Source organism: Bufo bufo, chromosome 5 (genome assembly GCF_905171765.1).
Source record: "Bufo bufo chromosome 5, aBufBuf1.1, whole genome shotgun sequence".
Classification (NCBI taxonomy): domain Eukaryota; kingdom Metazoa; phylum Chordata; class Amphibia; order Anura; family Bufonidae; genus Bufo; species Bufo bufo.
In genome coordinates this window covers 506,517,529-506,523,605 of record NC_053393.1, presented here as the reverse complement: position 1 = coordinate 506,523,605, position 6,077 = coordinate 506,517,529, and the positions used below count along the sequence as shown (strand labels likewise).

The window sequence follows — 6,077 nt, the reverse complement described above, 5'->3', positions numbered from 1 at the left end:
AAAAAATATGACTTGTTCTGCAAGAAAGTTCTCATACAGTTACATTGATGGGAAAATATAAAGGTATGGCTTTTGCAGTTATGGCTTTTTTGAGGGGGATCATGAAAAAATGACTGCATCCTGAAGGCCCATAGGTCAGGCTTTAAAGGGGTTGTCGATAAGTGTATTTAATATTTTAAATTAGTCCTTCTAGGGAACTTGAATCTACAGTCAGCTGATCAGTTACTGTACATAATGCTTTGGAATACTTTTTGTCAGTAATACACTTCAGGCTTCTACCAATGGCAGGCATGAAAGCATGGTTACCCCTAGGCAACTTGTATTGCATTGTAATAGGCTGTCAGAGGGAGCCTCCTCCCCCTGTTGAACTCCTTTGACGCTGCAGTTACTATTGACCATGGAATCCCTAAATGGCAGGATTGAAGTTGGCTCGAATACCAGTCCTTAGAATTAGGATGTTGAATGTATAATACACCTGACACCTGTAAGTAATGGTGAAAGCACAGGTCCTCTGGTACAACCCCAAGAACACCGTCCCAACCATGAAGCATGGTGGTGGAAACATCATACTTTGGGGGTGATTTTCTGCAAAGGGGACAGGAAGACTGCACCGTATGGAAGGGAGGATGGATGGGGCCATGTATCGCAAGATTTTGGCCAACAACCTCCTTCCCTCAGTAAGAGCATTAAAGATGGGTCGTGGCTGGGTCTTGCAGCATGACAATTACCCGAAACACATAGCCAGTGCAACTAAGTAGTGACTCTGTAAGAAGAATTTAAAGTCCTAGAGTGGCCTCGCCAGTCTCCAGACCTGAACCCAATCAAAAATCTTTGGAGGGAGCAGAAACTCAATGTAGCCCAGCTACAGCCCCAAAACCTGAAAGATCTGGAGAAGATCTGGAGAAGATATCTATGGAGGAGTGGGCCAAAATCCCTGCTGCAGTGTGTGCAAACTTGGTCAAGGACTACAGGAAGCATCTGACCTCTGTATTTGTAAGCAAAGGTTTCTGTACCAAATATTAAGTTCTGTTTTGCAGATTTTTTGGACTTTTCTGTCTCTCACAGTTGAAGTGTACCTACGATAGAAATTATAGACCTCTCCATTCTTTGTATATTTTCCCCACTGTATAAAAAATATTAAAAAGGAATTTATTAAACATACGTTGTCAGAACACTATAAAAAAGTACATGCAAGTAATCCCAAATCTTTAATCAATTCAGGATTATGTTCTGTTAAGAAAGATTGGAGAAGAGGAGATAATGTTAAGAAAGATTGGAGAAGAGGAGATAATGTTGCAAAGATGGCAAGGGCAGAGAGTAAGTTGCTTTTATGAATTTGAAACCTTTGTTCCAAAAGGACTGAATGCAGATATGGAATTGTTTGGCTTTTGTAGGTGGACGTGTGTGCAGATACTTACCATGGTGGATCAAGTGTCTGGCTTTTTACCAGTACCTTGACCCTCCCCCTGTGAAGGTCCCCACAACTTTATTATCCTTCAGCTGAATTTTATGGACCTTGTTCACATTGCAATGTGTTTTTTGAGATTCAATAATGGTGTTTTTATTTATATTAAGAAGTAATTAGTGATGGGTATAAGAATGAAGCCACCATGAATATGGTGACTTCATTAGATTGAACGTCATATGTATCAATAATAAGGTCCTTGTATATTTAATATATAGGTAGGTTTTACTGTATTGTCCTTTTTGTATGTTTTGTTATAACAGCAGGAAGGCGTGACTTCATCCTAGGTATTATATAATAAACTATGTCCTCCATAAGAAGAAAAAGAAGAAAAAATCCAGGGTGGTTTTGAAACACGTTAGGCTACTTAAACACTAGTGTTTGCAGGGTCTGGTAGGCTGTTTTGGCAGGGGAGCAGCCTGCCTAATCCATGCTAATGCTAGCCCACAAGTACAGATGGAAGTCCATTCCAGCCCCATTCACTATAATGGGGGCAGGCCGGAGGTCGATTCACAGTACGGCAAACATGTCGACAGGCGGCTGGACAAAAAACGCAGTATGTGCCGTATCTCCGCCCCCATTATAGTGAATGGGGCCGGAGCATATTTCTGGCGGTACTCGTGGGCTACCGAACCCTGCTAACGCTAGTGTGAAAGTACCCTTAAATTTATAATCAGCAGTCATCTGGAAACAACACTTACCGATTCAACTGTATAAGGCTATATGTGCTGGATTTAAAACCCTATACATAAGGAATCACTCAGAAGGCTGGTAATACAGCATAGTTTCTGTGTTGAAGCATGACGCCGTCTTCACAAAGTGAAATTAGTGGCGAGTACCGGCTGGATGTACATTCGTGGCCAAAAGTTTTGAGAATGACACAAATATTAGTTTTCACAAAGTTTGCTGCTAAACTGCTTTTAGATCTTTGTTTCAGTTGTTTCTGTGATGTAGTGAAATATAATTACACGCACTTCATACGTTTCAAAGGCTTTTATCGACAATTACATGACATTGTCTGGAAAAAAACACCCAGAAGGCGCCGGTGTATTGAGTGGCCGGTAAGTATAAAATCAACGCTTGGAGTTTGTACTGTTTGATTCGTTGCATTAATCAGTATGTGCTCTTATAATAGATTTCTTCATCATCATCAGCGGAGGGCTCTCCCGATGTGGGCGGCTCACCTGCCGGGGCCGGCTCACCTGCCGCATCACCAGCGTCCAGGGGAGGTGGACCAAGCCCGGACCGGGGCTGTCAAGAAGTAAGTATATATATATATATATATATATATATAGATATAGATATCTAATATTTTTTTTTATTTAAATACATTCTTTTAAAAAAATAATAATTTTTGTTTCAGCAATCTGCACCTAGAGCCGCCAGCGAGGATCCCCCAGTCGCCTCCAGAGTCCGCGGGAATGAGCGTGGCGGTCGTAGACGTGTAAGTCTTGAATTAAGTACTTTTAATTTGCATTTTGTATTAGGATTTACATTTAATTTAGTATTTCCTTTTTTTCAGGGTTCCGTAGGCTCCACCAGGGAAGATGAGGAGTTCGGGGTTCGTACGATAGATAACCTGCTCCTCATCCAACTGGTGGAGGCGCGTCCAGCATTATGGGACCACTCCGACCGCCACCACGCTGATCATCATCGTACCCAGCGGCTCTGGAGGGACATCTGTGCCGAAGTTTTTGAGACCTGGGGGGATCTAAATGCGGCGGCTCAGGAGAAATATGATAAGTAAAACAATATGTATTTTAATACATTAATATTGTTCTTTTCCTTTCATCATGCTGATTTTATTTTTTATGTTTTTTTCCTATAGTCAAACTGGTTACAACGCGTTGGCGATCTATCCGGGACCGCTTCAGGAGGGATTATAACAAGGAGGTTCAGGCCCCGAGTGGCTCCGGAGGAACCTCAGGGACCCCATACATCCATACGGCGGCCCTGGAGTTCCTACGAAGGGCAATGGCACCAAGAAGGTAAATATTTTTAACAACTGTTAAATATTTTTTTGTAAAGGGGCTGTCTGAGACAGCGGAGCATTTGGCTCCCCTGTTTTGGCCAGCCCCCTACAGTCAGAGGGACAACTGTTCTCTCCGTTTGAGTGTAAGGGGCTGTCTGAGACAGCGGAGCGTTTGGCTCTCCTGTTTTGGCCAGCCCCCTACAGTCAGAGGGACAAGTGTTCTCTCCGTCTGAGTGTAAGGGGCTGTCTGAGACAGCGGAGCGTTTGGCTCCCCTGTTTTGGCCAGCCCCCTACAGTCAGAGGGACAACTGTTCTCTCCGTCTGAGTGTAAGGGGCTGTCTGAGACAGCGGAGCGTTTGGCTCCCCTGTTTTGGCCAGCCCCCTACAGTCAGAGGGACAACTGTTCTCTCCGTCTGAGTGTAAGGGGCTGTCTGAGACAGTGGAGCGTTTGGCTCCCCTGTTTTGGCCAGCCCCCTATGGTATACGGTAGACATAGCATAGAACATGGATGTTTTCTTTAAAGAACAATTCCTAACTTTCCTTATTTTTTTTCCTACAGAAGTGCCAGCAGCACTCGGGAGCCTGAACAACCTCGTGAGGCGGAACCGGAACAGATTGCCAGCGCCAGCCCTCCTGTCCCTCATGTATCGGCTCAGGATAATCCGGGTCCCCTACCGAATCCCTCCGCTCAACAGAGGCTCTTAGGTTTTAGCCAAAATTTGAGAGCCCTGGTGAGCGAGCAGAGATCCGGTAGGCCAAATCGAGCTGATTATGCGAACCTTGTAGAGGTCGTTTCCGACGCTCTAGAAGGTTTTGCCCAACATCAGATGGAGTTTGGTGCTGACTTGATTCGCCGCTGGGAGGGGGCGGAGTCGGCGATTCAACGCAGCCCAAACTACCATTATGGGCTAAGCATGATCAGTTTGATGGACTCAATGACGCCCGAGCAGTTGCATGAGTTCAAGATCATGCTAGAGAACGGGTCATGGGAAATTATGCACCGCCCCCAACCCCCACCCCCATCCACACCTACCCCCCATCCCACACCAGTGGCCAGTACCGCCAACCTTTCCCTTCCCACCCCCCCGAGCATGTGTTACCTTCTGTTTCTTATTCTTCTCCTGCCCAGTATTTTCCTACTACTTCTTTTCAAACTCCCTCCACCTCTACACATGCTCGGATCCCCTGCTCCTCAGACCCTTCCTTTCTCCACACCCCACAATTACACCCTGCATCCTTTCCTGTGGCCCGTAGTTTCACCTCAGTAGATCGCCAGGACAGGGGGGCTACCATCGCCAGCCCCAGACCATCAAGTCCACGACAGTCCACCTCCCCTCACCAGTTTGAACAATTATAGATTTTATGTTTTATATTTATTTTATTTTTTTATTGTTAAAATAATAAAACATTATTTATAGTTTACTATACAAACTGTGTCTGTGTTTTGTCCTTTACAGGGTAACCTTGGCACTACAGCTGTGTTGAAATTAAAACTACCCTAGGTAGTTTTTATATCAAAACAGCATTAGTGCCAATGTCGTAAGAACCATTAACATGACCATCAATGACCATCAATATTGAGCTATCTTTTGTCTCTTTATTGATCGTAAACCCTATCATTGGCACATGAACAAGCAAATGCTTGTTCATTGTTCAATCTCGTGCCCTTTCATATGAGCCCTTGTGGGAGTCACGGTCCATCAGCATCATCAGGAATTCATTAATAAATTGTAATTTTACTGTTTAATGATTTCCCGATGATGCTCTAATCGAACTAGTGTGATTACCACAAGGGACACGCAAGGGACATACAGTTTTTAAAGGGGTATTCACATAGACAATGGGGGGATTTCGCTTGAATATGCCCCCATTGTCTGATAGGTGTGGGTAACATTTGTAGGACCCGCACCTATATCGAGAACGGAGCGGGGAGTACTGTGGCTGGAGGACAACAAATTTCCCGTGGTACGTCCACCACCAAGCGCTAATCCCCGCCTCTCCCATAGAAATGAATGGAGGGCGGCGGCGCAGTGCGCCCTCATCCACTTTCTTGGCTCCGTTCTCAATATATGTGAGGGTACCAGCGGTGGGACCCGCACCTATAAGACAATGTGGGCATATCTTAGTGGTATGCCCCCATTGTATGAGATGAGAAAACCCCTTTAAGGCCTCTTGCACACGACTGTATGCCCCAAGAGACATACGGTCCGTGTGAGGGCCATATGTCCCGTAGTGGCATTGATCGTGCGCACGAGAGTACACAGCATCATAGTGTACAATGATTCTGTGCAAGTTGAGCTGCCCGCGGGGACATAGTCTTGCACTAATAGATCATATGAGTGCGGGACAATAGCCCAGTTTGCGGCACAACATGGTCAGCATCATGATGCTCTGTACTCCCGTACGCACGATCAAGGACGATCAGGGACATATGGCCCGCTAACGAACACTATACATCTTTAGTGCATGTAGTCGTGTACAAGAGTCCGAAAAGTGTGGACCATTATCAAAGCCGGACCAACTTTGAATTTCAACAAGATAGCCCTGGAGAAATATAGGAGCATTACAACCCTGGGGATCTGAATACATGAAGATGGAACCTAGAGATGCTACTCATTCAAAAACGGATCCGCTAAACGG

The 6,077-nt window shown here is 45.1% G+C and overlaps 1 long non-coding RNA gene across 1 annotated transcript; it reads left to right on the top strand.

Annotated features, from left to right (window-relative positions):
- Positions 1–2,604: 2,604 nt before the first annotated feature.
- On the top strand, positions 2,605–3,029 carry LOC121001257. The gene is made up of 3 exons (XR_005779015.1): positions 2,605–2,726; positions 2,829–2,909; positions 2,988–3,029. It is a non-coding gene; the product is annotated as an uncharacterized LOC121001257 (long non-coding RNA).
- The last annotated feature ends 3,048 nt before the right edge of the window (positions 3,030–6,077 follow it).